The sequence below is a fragment of the Rousettus aegyptiacus genome, unplaced genomic scaffold (assembly GCF_014176215.1).
Source record: "Rousettus aegyptiacus isolate mRouAeg1 unplaced genomic scaffold, mRouAeg1.p scaffold_m13_p_10, whole genome shotgun sequence".
In the NCBI taxonomy this organism is placed as follows: domain Eukaryota; kingdom Metazoa; phylum Chordata; class Mammalia; order Chiroptera; family Pteropodidae; genus Rousettus; species Rousettus aegyptiacus.
The window spans coordinates 29,522,464-29,536,182 of NW_023416285.1; the positions used below are offsets into that span (position 1 = coordinate 29,522,464).

General features: G+C 37.6%; 2 protein-coding genes across 9 annotated transcripts in view; one reads left to right on the forward strand and one right to left on the reverse strand.

Moving 5' to 3' along the window:
• The window catches only part of CISD2 (CDGSH iron sulfur domain 2), a 40,565-nt gene extending 27,559 nt beyond the window's left edge, over positions 1-13,006 (reverse strand). For 2 of the 4 annotated variants that reach the window (XR_004953069.1, XR_004953071.1), the window contains exons 1-2: positions 12,333-13,006; positions 6,710-10,620 (exon numbers count right to left, since the gene is read on the reverse strand). The gene's annotated coding sequence lies outside the window, so the exon portion shown is untranslated. The remainder of the gene's footprint in view (positions 1-6,709; positions 10,621-12,332) is intronic. The other 2 variants (XR_004953070.1, XR_004953072.1) reach the window with 2 other exon arrangements.
• UBE2D3 (ubiquitin conjugating enzyme E2 D3) overlaps positions 12,436-13,719 on the forward strand; it is a 28,845-nt gene continuing 27,561 nt past the window's right edge. The window contains exon 1 of one of the 5 annotated variants that reach the window (XM_036227658.1): positions 12,436-12,571. The gene's annotated coding sequence lies outside the window, so the exon portion shown is untranslated. Of the gene's footprint in view, positions 12,572-12,597; positions 12,924-12,959; positions 13,150-13,719 lie in introns of those variants that run through there. The other 4 variants (XM_036227656.1, XM_036227655.1, XM_036227659.1 and 1 more) reach the window with 4 other exon arrangements.

A 13,719-nucleotide genomic window follows, 5' to 3' on the forward strand; every position in this document is an offset into this window, starting at 1 on the left:
ATGAGGCTTCAGTATTAATATTCAGTAGACCGTTGATTTTTTTTTAGACTGTGTTTTGTGAACACTAGGGATACCCACAGAACTGGAAATGGAAGGAAAGGGATCAAAGAATCTGAGTGGGCAAGGCTGCAGCCTCTGACTCGAGCAGCTTAGTTTTACAGAGTTAAGGACTTCCGGGGAAAAAAATGAAGTATGAAAATCATTTAAGTTTTATCCACAAGCCAAGTTTAGAGCCTGATGCATAGTAGTACTCCATAAATACCTGCTGAGTGAATCTCGATTAAATTCAAAATGCCTATCATTTCTTTCTGCACACCTTCTGTTTCTTAATTGTTTAATACAAATTTTTATTGTCATTTGCATTTCTTGAGGCAGGAATATTAATTTTTGAGAGAAGTCATGAATTACACTAAAATAATGCACAAATAATTCTTCCCATAAGCAGCCTGAGGTGACCTCTGAAAATGGTTCATGATTCTCTTGACCCAGAAAACCCCACAAAATCATGTCAATTAGGAGGTTCAAATCTTCGTGCTCATTTTAAGAACATTCATGAAACTGCCCAGGCCATCTAGGGTATGCTTGTCTGACATCTGAAGGATATTACTTTACAGAAGCAATATGGGCCATTCTGTCGTTACAATGGAGGAGTTGGTAGGTGTGCCCAGGCCAAACAGTGGGGCTAGACACAGAGTCGGTGACTCAAAAAGAGTGCTGAATTTTTGCTGCACATGCTAAAAAATGCTGAAAGTAATGATGAACTTAAGGATTTAGATGTAGATTCTCTGGTCATTGAGCACATCCAGGTGAACACAGCTCCCAAGATGAGGCACAGAATTTACGAGCTCATGGGTGGCTTAAATCCTACATGACCTCTCTCTGCCACCCTGAGAAGATCCTTACTGAAAAAGAGCAGATTGTTTCTAAACCAGAAGAGGAGTTTGCATAGGAAAAAAAGATATACTAGAAGAAACTGAAGAAAAAAACACTTATGGCCCAGAACAAAACAAACAAACTTATGGCCTGGAAGTAAACTCTGCATCAAAGAAATGCTAACAAAAGTAAAATCAGAGGGGGGAAAAAAGCACCAATAAATATAATGTACTACAGTGTACCATTTTCTAAAAGCACTGATTTTATATACATATTCACACATTGATTAGCAATGTAAGCCTCTATTAACAAATCTTATGGGCATTATGGACACACACACACACACACACACACACACACACACACACACACAGTTCTAAAGGCTGAGGGAATAAAAATCACACAACCACATGAAAAATTGCCCTTACAAATTTATGATCTACTTACACAAAGTCTCTTTTTGTTTTGGTTTGTTTTTCAGTTTCCCTCAGCAATTCCAAACTTTACCTACTTTTCTCATGCCCAGCTCATTATCACATAGACCTCCTTGCTATTTTACTAAGAAAGTTGAGAACATTGAGTAATAATGGTAAAATTCCTGCCTCCTCCCACCTAAAATTTATCTTCATTTTTTGCCCATTCTAATCCTCTTCCCTAGTGTCAGATAGGGTTATCTTGTTCAGAGTCAAATAAAGATGACTCTTAAACAACACAAGTTTGAAAAGCACAGGCCCATTTATATGCATATTTTTTCCAAGAAATACTTGTACTTTCTATCTGCAGTTGGGAGTCCCTGAGCCAAATGTATGCATTGATCTAAGCCATTTTATACAGGGGCTTGAGTATCTGTAGATTTTGGTATCTGCAGGGTCCTCGAACCCATCCCCCACAGATATTAAGGAACAACTAAGTTTTGGAGGAGTTAAAAGTTTTATGTGAATTTTCAACATCACGGCAGCAGGACGGGGCCTCTAACATCTGTATTGTTCAAGGGTCATATGTACTCTATTTTTTACCTACAATCACATCTTGTGAAGAAACCTGCTCCATTAATCCCTCTGTTCTCTATCTCTTTCATGATTTCCTCTAGACTATAAATAAACTCAAATCCCATTCTGAAAAAAATCTTCCTTTGACTCTGAGTTCCTCTAAGCTAATACCCTATCTCCTAGTTTCCTATCATGACCAAGCTTTCCATTTTTTTCACTTTCATTCACTTCCCAACGTACTTAAATTGAAATTATGTCAACACCACCTTGCTGAAATTATGTCTTCAGTGCCAAAATCTGACAAATCTCTAAGCCTTGTATATTTGAATTTTCTATACCATTTTGACACTTGATATTTGGAATAGGTGGTAAAATATATTTTGGATGAATAAAGTGGGAATCAATGGAGGGAAGAAGTTACTCTTAAACTCCAGTACTCAATGGATTACAAATAGCCGAGTAGCCTGAAAAATGTAACCCCCTCTCCCGCCCCTACCGAAAATGTTCACATTCCACTCCCTGGGACCTGTGAATATGTTGTTACATTGAGGTTGTGGACGGAATTAAGGTTGCTGGAATATTCGTGTAGGCCCTAATATAGAGGTCCTTACAAGTGAGAGGAGGAGGCAGAAGAGTATGTCAGAGTGCTATGACATGAGGAAGACTCGACTGGCTTTGAAGATGGAAGAGGGTCATGGCCCAAGGAATGCTGTTGGCCTCTAGTAGCTGGAAATGACAAAAAGACAGATTCTGCCTTACAATCTTCAGAAACAATCGTGTTTATACCTTGATTTTATAGTGAGTCCCATTTCAGACTTTGAGCTCCAAATCTCTGAAATTAACTGTTGTTCTAAGCTACTAAATTTTGTACTTATTTGTTACATCAAGGAAACTATTAAAGTAACCATTTCTAATTTCCCTTTAAAGTTGAATCTTGCGATATTTTCTATTAAATCTAATTTTGTATAGTGGGGGTTTGGGAGTGGTGACAGAAAGGAAACCAGGATCAAATGGAGTTCTTCAATTCTTTATCACTTTAGCTACTCTCCTGCAACCTTCACACTCTCAGCTGCTTGCTTAAAATCATATATAAATACTAAAGTCCTATAAGAAAAAATAAAAACTTATGAAAATTTAGAGTGCATACTTGCTTTAGGAACAAAAGTATAAGGAAAAAAAATCCTGTGAGACTGTACTTTTCCATAGTGAGCAGGATAGAAAAGAAAATTTGCTAGTTCCTATTTGGAAGCAATTGATAGTGGCAGGGGAGAGGAATGTGGGTGAACCAATCTGTCCCTGAAGAAAATGGGGTCTAAGGGCCAACCTAATCACACAATGACATCGAAGCTTAAATGCACAGATTCCCTGGCCACCAACCTCCAACTTTCTAAAGCTTTCCTCAAACAACTCAATATGATTTTACCCTAAATCCAATTCTTCCTGCTTTGCTTATTTGCCCGAAGGCATAGGAAGTAAGTATTGTTGCATGAAACTAGAAATTCCTGCTAACAAAACAGAAAGGTTGGATGCCTCATTCTGATGGGCAGAGGAGTAAATCATTCCTGCTATGTCAATTTGAAACTCTGTTAAGCATTTTCACATAGGAACCTAACACACATACAGAGAGTTTGGATTTAGACAATAGCCCTTTGCGGGATGACCTAAAGATACGACTACTTTTCTATTAGAAATTATGTTCTGAGTTCCGGAAGAGGAATGAACCTTAAAATGTATCTAAGCTTTTTCCTTCTTTATTTTCCCTTTATAATCCTGTTTATTTGTCTGTCCTCTCTGCCTAGCATTTAACTCTACTCGAGTCACAACATCAAACAACAAATTAGACTTTAGGTATGTGACAAATCTCTATATCGGTGTTTCTCAAACTAGAATCTTTTAATCCTTTACCAGATTTTTTACATTTTGTGATTTATTTCATTAATCTATATAATAATTAATATAAGCATAGTCCAGATAACCATGATTCCCACTTCGACTAAGTACTGCTGTGTGTTTGCAGAGCCTGAGTGTTTTTAGGTTCATGATCTTGTTGGCACCATGTAATAGCACTTTCTCTTAGGCAAATGAGAACAGAAGTAAATAATAAATGATTTTTTTTCTGAAAACATGAAAGCCAAATTACATCAATGGGAGAATGACAAAGGTTTCCTAAAGGTTCTAGTAAAGAAAATGGATCATTACATATGGACCACAGCATAGTAAACACGTGCCAAATTTTAAAAACCTAAACTATAGTAGTTTTATATTTGTTTCCAGAACCAATTTGTAAAAAATAAAAATCAAGTAGCAGATATTAATTTTATTAGTTTACATTTTTCTACATTTACCATATAAACTTTACTTTTAATTTAAATTTACCTCCTGTACTATGGGTCCTCAGTACAATTGCAACTATTTTAGGTCGTCCTCAGAATCGTACCCCATCTAGATTTTTTCAATAGCATCTCACATGGTCTCTTTGCCTCTAGTCTCCACCCAACAATACTTTCCTTACATCTTCCATATTGCTATCATAGTTATTTTTATGTAATTAAAATCTGATTAAAACCTTTTTCTGCTAAAAATTCCATGCCCCCATCTTATACCCTGCATAATAAAATCTGAACTAACATGGCATGGTAAGGCCTTCAAATTCTTTCTCTTCTCCCACCAGTAACAACGCCCACTCCACCCCCACCCCGCCTCTCTGTCTGTCTCTCTCTCTCTCACGCTCTCTCTCAATCTCTCTCTCTCTGTCTCTCTCTCTCTCTCTCTCTCTCTCTCTCTCTCACACACACACACACACACACACACACACACACACACACACTGCAGCCAAAGTACTTTGGAAACATACCAGGTCAACTTCTTTGAAACTTTATGTTGTTCCCTCTATCTGGAAGCATTCTTCCCTTTTCTTTTTCCAGCTAGGTCTCTTTTTTCCTTCATTTGTTTAAAGACAACTCTCTTCTACAGTGAAACTTTCCCTTATCACTCCCAGCTGAATTAGGTACATTAGTATTACTCTGTGCATGTATTTATGCCATCAAACACACAGTGTAATTTTCTGATCCTTCATGGTCTCCTCAATTAAGTCTTTCTTAAGGGTGACATTTGGGTCTTTAGGTATCTTCAGCATCTAGCTCAGTGTCTGGCACATAATTGGCATCCAAAAATATTTTAATGAACATTTAGGAGAATGGGAGTGATTCTGTCAACCGATTATTACATTAATTTCTTCAGCCTAAACCTGAAAGAGCTCTTCTTAGCTTAGTCAGATCTAAATATCATCAATTGACACACTACATGAGTCTCCTGGTCTTGCCTCAACCTGCATCAAAGCAGTCCCACATTATAAATGATGTTTTCTAAAACTGTTTATAAATAAGGAGGCTTTTTAAAAGGCAGAACGTGCTGTTATATGTGAACAATGTTACAGTGACTAGATTTCAAGCTGGCAAGTATAACAAAGGCAATTAAGTTACATAAAACTGAGCAACAATGGTGGTAGCCCCATTCTGTTTTCTAGGGTAGGAAACCTTGGAGTGCTTGAGCACAGAGGAGGAAGAAAAAAGGGTTTCCTCCTCATTCCCAGTTCTCTGAAGAAAGTTTATGTTTACCACTGAAATTTTCCTTCTCACTTCTGCACACCTCCCCATCGAGTCTGCAATGTCCCTCTTACTTTGCCTTCTGTCCCTAATTAGCACCCAATCCAAGTCAGTGGTAGACATTTAGCCCTACCCTAAAACGCTCCAGAGTAATTTTCCTCTTCTCTCCATTAGTGAGAACAGAAAGAAGGAAAACAAGGAAATCTAAATTCACATAAATCTGTGAATATCTTAATTCTTGTGGATTTTTTTTGTAAAAAAAAAAAGTCTTGGAGAGTTAAATTTCAGGCATTGTAGCATCCAGAGCTCTTGAGGTTTTTGTTGTTGTTGTTGTTGTTGTTTTGTATGAATGGGACTCTGTTATACTGTTCTCTTACCAGGTATATATGGTAAAGCTCAATCTCATTACTACTTATTAACTTTTGAGATTTACTATGCTTTGATGATGGGATAGCTCTGAAATTGTCATACTTCTTCAACATCAAATGAGCAAAATTCTTTAAGTATTTTTTTTTTAGATGTAGTGGAATGTTTCTTAGTAAGGTTCATTCTTTTAGTTATGTACAATAAAAAAAAATCAACAGACACTAGATAGTATGTATTAAAACTAAAAGCCTCACATAGTGGCTCCATTAAATCTCTTTGATACTATGTAGACCTGATCCTTTAGAATCACTATGTACAACATTCCATAATCACTCCTAACTTAAAATTCTTTAGCAACTGACTGGACTTTGGGTGGTAAACACACAATAGAATATAAAGATGTCAAATAATAATGTACACCTGAAAATTATATAATTGTATTAACCAATATTACCCCAATAAACTTTATTAAAAAATAAACAAAACAAAAATTCTTTGGCAAAAGAATTTTAAATTTATCATCACAACTTTACTAAAGAATTCTCACATAGATATATTTAAACAATCAAATTCAGTATTGGTAAAATAATCATTTCTGGCTTAAATTATACCGTTTACTTTAGATCTTTTGTATAGTTATTGAAGCAAGAAAGATTATAATTACTGTTTGGAAGTAATTTTAATTTGAACTCCTTATTTTCAGTTAAGTACTGATAAAGTTAATTCATATGTTGGGACTCACAAAAAGGAGGCCACCTCAATGGCCTGGCCCATGGCACAGAGGTCAGCCTGCACTCACAAGAAACACCTGTCAAGGAAACCTAACCTACACCAATCACAAGGCTCTAACCCAGCTATCTTGATAGCTCACCTTACCTTAGGAGACGGGACTTCTTAGCCAATCATGTCTTTTGTGTCACTGCTTGTAATGCTCCAAGAAACTCACTCCTTCCCCAAACCTCTCAGGAACAGTGCTCCACTCACTATGAGGCACCAGACTCCTAGTCCCTGAATTGTTTCCCTTGAATGAAAGACATGAAACTTTTTACTAAAGTGTTTTAGTTTTGACAGTACTTCACCCTAATCCTTATGTGGATAAGTACCCCTGATTTTCAGCCTACTTGATTTCATTTGAAATTTAAAAAAAAATTTTTATATTTAGAGAATGCCAAAATCAGTGAATTCTCCTATTTGTAGCCATAATTATCAACTTTTATTTTCAATGAAATATGTTGTTTAAAATTTTTAATCACTGCTTTATTAAGCAAACAATATTGATGAAAATACTGCCAAATTTAAGACTAATATACAACAAATGCTTATTATTATAGTAAAACCAAATTAAACTGCATTGTTTGAAATGAAGGAAAAACCTCTTCCTGGCTGTAAAATTTTCACATTTTACAAAGGTGCTATATTTCATTTATTATCGATAATCAGAAGAGTATTACGAGATGTTGAAAATATTTAGTAGTGTTTCCAGACTGATTTCACATTGATTCTCATTGTTTTAATGTACATTGAGATAATTCGCATACCATAGCATTCACTCTTTTAAAGTGTACAATTCAGTGAGGTTTAGTATATTCAGAGTTGAATAACCATTACAATTACCTAGTTTTAGAACATTTCATCACCTCCACCAAAAAGACCCTTTAACTCAGAATTCAATCCCCATTCACTCAGCCCCTAGTCCTTGAGCAATCAATCAGTAATCTACTTCCTGTCTCTATGGATTTGCCTATTGCAGTCATTTCATATAAATGTAATCATATAATATATGGCTTTTGTATCAGGCTTTTTTTACTTAGAATAATATTTTCAAGCTTCAAGATACATGTTGTAGCATATAGAAGTATTGTGTTCATTCTTATTAACTAATACTATTCCATCATATAGATATGGCATATTTTATTTATCCACTCAGCTGATAAGACATTTGGGTTGTTTCCACTTTTGGATATTATGAATAATAATACTCTAAACATTCATGTGTACAAGTTTTTATGTGGAAAACATTCAAATTTCATTTTTTTGCTCAAACATTTGTGCATGAGTCATTATGTACTAAAAAAAAAAATCTTAATTTAAGGTCAAAATGATATTCTTAGCGTGAAATAGAGTAGTTTCCTAAACACATTACCTTGTTTTGATCATAAAAAGGAGCTTCTGAACTAGTAACATACAGAAACTCATTTGATTTTTATGCAAACAATATCAAATAACATTTGGTTGACATAAGTTCTAAATTACCTACTCCAAGCAGAATACATAAACATGCATTCTGGATATAAAATCTAAACTATGGCATTCACAATTTAATTAAACTAATAAAATGACATTCACTGTGTTAAAGCCAATGTTTTTAGCAAGTTATACAATTCTATGAGTAAGTTGCAAAGGTCTGAAAACACACATGCAATATTAAATACTAACAAAGATATGTACTAATCTATGTTAACTATATTTATTCACAAGCATATTTTAATTAACTACTGTACTCAAGCTATTATATGTGGCTTCACTGATACACTCACATAATATTAAGACTTTGGCACGCCTTCATTATTTGAATTAGTTATACCACTGCCACCTCTATACTAATTTTCTTGATCTTTTATATTTTCTCATGTTTCATGCCAATTCATGCAAGAAAATCTGATCTACCATAATTAGAAAGTTTTTAAGATTTAAATATATTAAGGATGAAATTGCTGTTAGCTTATCTTTTCAATATTTTATACCTGCCTTTTTTAACATTTCTTTCAATACATAAAATCATAATCTTTTTTAGCATATTGAAAATGCAATATAAAAACACTATTTTCTTTTTTTTCAGATGGTAAATTAAATACGTCAAGTGAATAAAGTCAACTTTACTTGTAATTATAAATTGGGCTCTGTGTAACACTAGATGTGTGAATATTATTTTAAAGTCTAAGCTAATTCTGGGCTACCTCCTTAAATTTCAAAACGCTTCCAGACCATGTTCTTTTTAATTTGAACCTTAGCAAAACTGAGAAAAAATGTTAAGTTTGCTAGTGTAAATACAAATAAACAGAAAGCATGATCAACTAAAAAATTCACTTCTGTGCCAAACAGAAATGAATTTAGGGTTACACCATTACTTGTCTCCACTAAACATGGATAATCTAGAACTTCACGTACTAGGATTTATTTATATGTCATTGTTGCTTATATACTATTTTGATAGCAGTCAGTATAAAGAATATAGTGGCACCATTATAAAACAAAGGTTTAATTTCAGATGTATGTTTGTAGGACAGAGAAGGGCATGAGCAGATTTCCTCCTCTTCTAAGCAAAACTCCATTACAACAAAATTTTCTGTAAAACAAAATATTTTCCAGCACCAACTGGCAGTCCACTTATTTAAAAGTGGGGTTGAATATAAGCAATACTATTGCAAAGAAAGAATTTAGAAAATTCCTTTTAGTCACTGGTTGGAATTTTACATGGAATGGTAAGGAATGCATAAATATTTGAGGCAGATGATATGTATTTGTTGTACTAGTGGGCAAATCAACATTGGCTAATAGTCAAAGGGCTAAAAAATAAAGGGCTTAGTGGTTGAGTGTGAGTTTTGAGGTCAGGATGCCTAGGTTTAAATTCTGGCTTTCCTACTGAATAACTATGACCTTGAGTGCTTCATCTATATAATAGGGATTTGATAATGATTTAAAAGACCAGCATACAGTACTTCAAATAATAATTATTAACACTTATTTTTAACAATTTCAAATATGCAATATTTTAATTTCACCCTTGGTTCTTACTTTCATTTTTCAATTCTTCTACCACATCTTATTTGTAATGGTGTGTAATAAATGTGATATAGTAAAACCTAAGTTACCCAGAATACTTGGGAAATGAATCATTCTAGTTAGGTAAATTTTTCATAGGGTAGCTTTATAGATATCAAAAAAAAAAAAAGAAACCATATTGGATAAAACTATTTCCTAAACCTATTACACACTTCCACACCTTCTTAAAGAAAGTATACTGGTGGTAATTAAATGTTTTCTTGACAAATCACTATTGCTATGGATATCAATTAACTCTATTTTAAATTTCACAATCCCTTCAAGGCTTTCCCAAAGGAATAAGCCTACTTGATTCTACCAAGGGTTTTAACACATAGTTCATGAATAGAAACCAGGGTGTGTGTGAAGTTTGATGTGAAAACATAAATTACATCTTCATTTTTACTAATCTCTAACTGAAAATTAGAATGTAATATTGAATGGAAGCAACAAACAACTAGCTGTACCTATGCCTATGTCACCAATAGGAATCAAAAATACTTTTATCACAAATGTTGCGAAGCCTGAAAATATTTATGTTCATCACTATTTCAAAATTTTGGTCTTTACTAGACCCATCATTTGATCTTACTGTGTTAATAAAATGCATATATTCCTATGCCAAAAATATTTTTCTTTAATATTTGAGACTATTTCAAAATGTTTTCTTTTATGATGCTATGAATTTTATTTTATACATTTAAAAACATTATTCTAAGATGAGTCTATGGTTTCACTAGACTGCAAAAATAGTTTGTGGCACCAAAAATATTAAGAACTCTGACCTCAAGTCTGTTCCAGCCTGCTGTGCTCTGTTAATTCAGAGAACATGTTCTGTTACTTTCATATTGAAGTTTGCTTAAATTAGGGTAATACAAATGGGGGTCTCCAGCACTTTTCTCCTGAATATTCTGAGTTCCCTCTGGGTAGGTAGAAATGTTTCCTACAACCCTGAATCTTGGCTTCTGAAAGAGCAAAACAAATAGAGGGAGAAATGAGTCAAAATTAGATTCAAATGGCATTGAAAGTAGAAATATAAAACATCCTACTCTCCTACTTTCTAAATTAAGAGACAATATACAACTCCATTCAATGCATACTCTGAAGTTAACTGCATGGGTTCAAATTCTATTTCTGACATTTATTAGCTTTGTGTTCTTGGGATAGTAACTTAATCTCCCTGCGTGTGTGTTAACAGGCACAGAACCTGGTACATAATAAGTATTCCATAAATATTACCTATGTTATTATTCTTACAGATTTGTTTCACACTGTGGCCTGTTAATGTCTGGTTAGTTTATAAACTTACATTTATACAGCACTGTAGCTGACAGTGCCCTTCCACATACATTATGACATCTGAACCACACAATAACCCTGTGAGAAAGGACATCTACTATTATGCCTGGTTTAGCACTGAAGAAACTAGGAAAAGTAAGTGCACCATATCATACATATGGGAATCGAGCCAGAAATCAAACCTGGATTTCTCTCTCTACTCCAATGGCCTAATCCTGTGTTTTTACTATATTAAACTGGTTAAAAGAAAGAACAAAGGAAAGATGGGTGCAGGGACAGAGGTATCCTGTAGGCCATGAGGTGAGCTCTTGAGTGCTTTGCTACTCACAGAGGTCCTCTGAGCAGAATAATTTATATCACCTGGGAGTTTTTAAGAACGGTAAAATCTCAGGCTACACCCTAGATTATTAAAAATCTGCATTTTGAATAAATCCCTAGGTGATTTGCATAGATACTAGTTTGAGAAGTACTATTTCACTGATTGCTCTAGTTACACTATTACGGTCACTTGAACAGTATACATTAGCTCATTTATCACAGACCTACGAAGTTTTAATTAGGTAATGCTTTCTTGTAACAAGAAATAACTTGCTACTTTCCTTTTTTAAAGTTAAGTATATTTTTAAAACAAGTTTATATTTCCATTTAATTCTTAAAGATCTCCATTTCGTTAAGTAGGATCATTTAAAAGAATGTTTGAAAACTTTAAGCAGGTCAGTACTTTTAAATTCCTTTTAAAAACTAATGTCTTACTAACTTTAGTCTGAAGGAAACACTATAGAGCAAAATTACCTTCTCTATACTTCACACTCGGCAGATTAAAACAGGCCAATCCTATCCTTTTATTTCTTCCCCCGGATGTTTCAGTAAGTACTGTTTCACAGTGTTGTGGCTCTCGGAATGGAAACAAATCGACGGGAAGAAAAAAGTATTAACTCTACTCCCATACTTAAACCTTGGCGGATGGTAGAGGTTGATTACAGAGAACAGGCCGCACCTATCTCCCTATTCTGCATAACCATATATTCACAGTTGAGCTTGATTCCTAAAATGCTCTAATTCTAGGAACAGGTCTCAGATCTGCTCTTCTCAGATCCTGTAGGGTTAGAAATACACTACATTTCGGCAGGTGGGCGCGCTAATTAGCGGTCCGCTAGGTTCTACTTTAAATGACTGTTCCCATTCGAGGAGCGCTTCCTCCTACTAGTTAACCAGCTCAGACCCGTAGGCGAGTAAATATCGCTCACCTGCTCCACCGGAAACTTCAAAAGCCCGGTCAACCAGGACTACAAGCATCTAGTAATTAATCCATGGTACCTCCCACCGCACATTCCTGATTGGGTGCGTGAGAAAAGGATGGGCCGGCGCGCGCTCTTACCAAGCCGGGGAATTCCATTTCCTCTCCTTCCACCTGCATAAGCACTTAGGGGCGGTGCTTCCCCGGCGAGACCCGCCCCAACACGAGCCGGTGCCTCATCACCTCTCGCGAGAATCTGAGGATTTGGGGGCGGGCCCCCATCCGGAAGAGCGCACAAAACTGCCCTTAAGTCATTGCAGACCTGCAGCTCCAGTAAACCAGCCACGAAGTTCTCGCGAGATCCGCCTCCTCGATACCAAGTGAGAAAATTGGGGGACTCTGCTGGGAGGGGCGTGGGATTCGATCGCGCAGCTGCCGTTTCCATTACCTTCCTCCCATGGTCTCCTTCCGGTTCTCGATGCTTCTCTGAGTCTAAGAGTTTCCGCCGCTCGTCTACCCTTCCCCCCAGCCCATGACCCGCCTCCGGCCCCCGCCCTCCTAGTCTAACCTCCGATCTATTTAGTAAGACGGTGCTGTTCTGAAAAAAAGGAAAAGGGGGTAGCACAGACACTCTTGTACTGGAAGTGAGAAGTAAACCGTTTTCCAGCATCCTTAAATTCTTCCTGTGCTCGCGGCGGCGGCGTTGGCGGACTGATACGCGGCGGTGAAGAGGCAGGAGGAGGGGGGAGGGGCGGAGCGTGGCAGCGGGCAGTAGTTCCGTCAGAGCGGACATCTTGTGGCTGTGTCGTGCGCGTGAGCCCCGTAGGGCCGGGGAGGCACCAGCTGCCGCGCGGGGAGGAGGCCGAGGCCGCAGCTTGAGGGAGGCCCCGGCCCCTCAGTACGCGTGGGTGTGGACGGCTAGGGGAAGGGAAGGGTGGCTGGCCCACTGGCCGGCCGGGTAAGAGAGGAAACACGGGCCCTGGGTGTCTTGAGTGACCAGCCTGTTGGGTGGGGTAGGGTGGGAAGGCTGGAGAAGCCGGAGCCTCTCCTGCTTAAGGGGGAGGGGGAATGGGCGCGTCCTCGCGCCTAAGCCGGAGCCTCTGGGGCGGCACGGGCGCGTGGTGGTGGTGGTGGCTGGCTGGGCGGGCGCGCGCGGGAGCGCGCTGGAAGGCGGAGTGTACGGTGGCGTCAGGGACGACACAGAATAGCTCTAGCTGCGGGGACAGCGACATACATCAAGCCTCTTCTCTTCATTTCCTTCCCCTCCCCTGCCTCACCTTTGATTTAGAAACCGAAAGAAGCCCGGCGTAAACCCGGAGCCTCCTGTTTCCCCCTCCCCCCTAGCCTTTCTTTGCCCTAGTGACGCCGGTATACGCCGACTAGGCCCCGGCTCCTCCTCTGCTGGGCTCCGGACCCTGCCCCGCACCCACCCCTTTCTCCTACGCCTCTTCCTCTCCCACCCTGGGCTCTTCCTTTCGAGAGGCCGGGAAGTCAAACTTGTAGCCACCCCTCCGCTCTTCCCGTCACT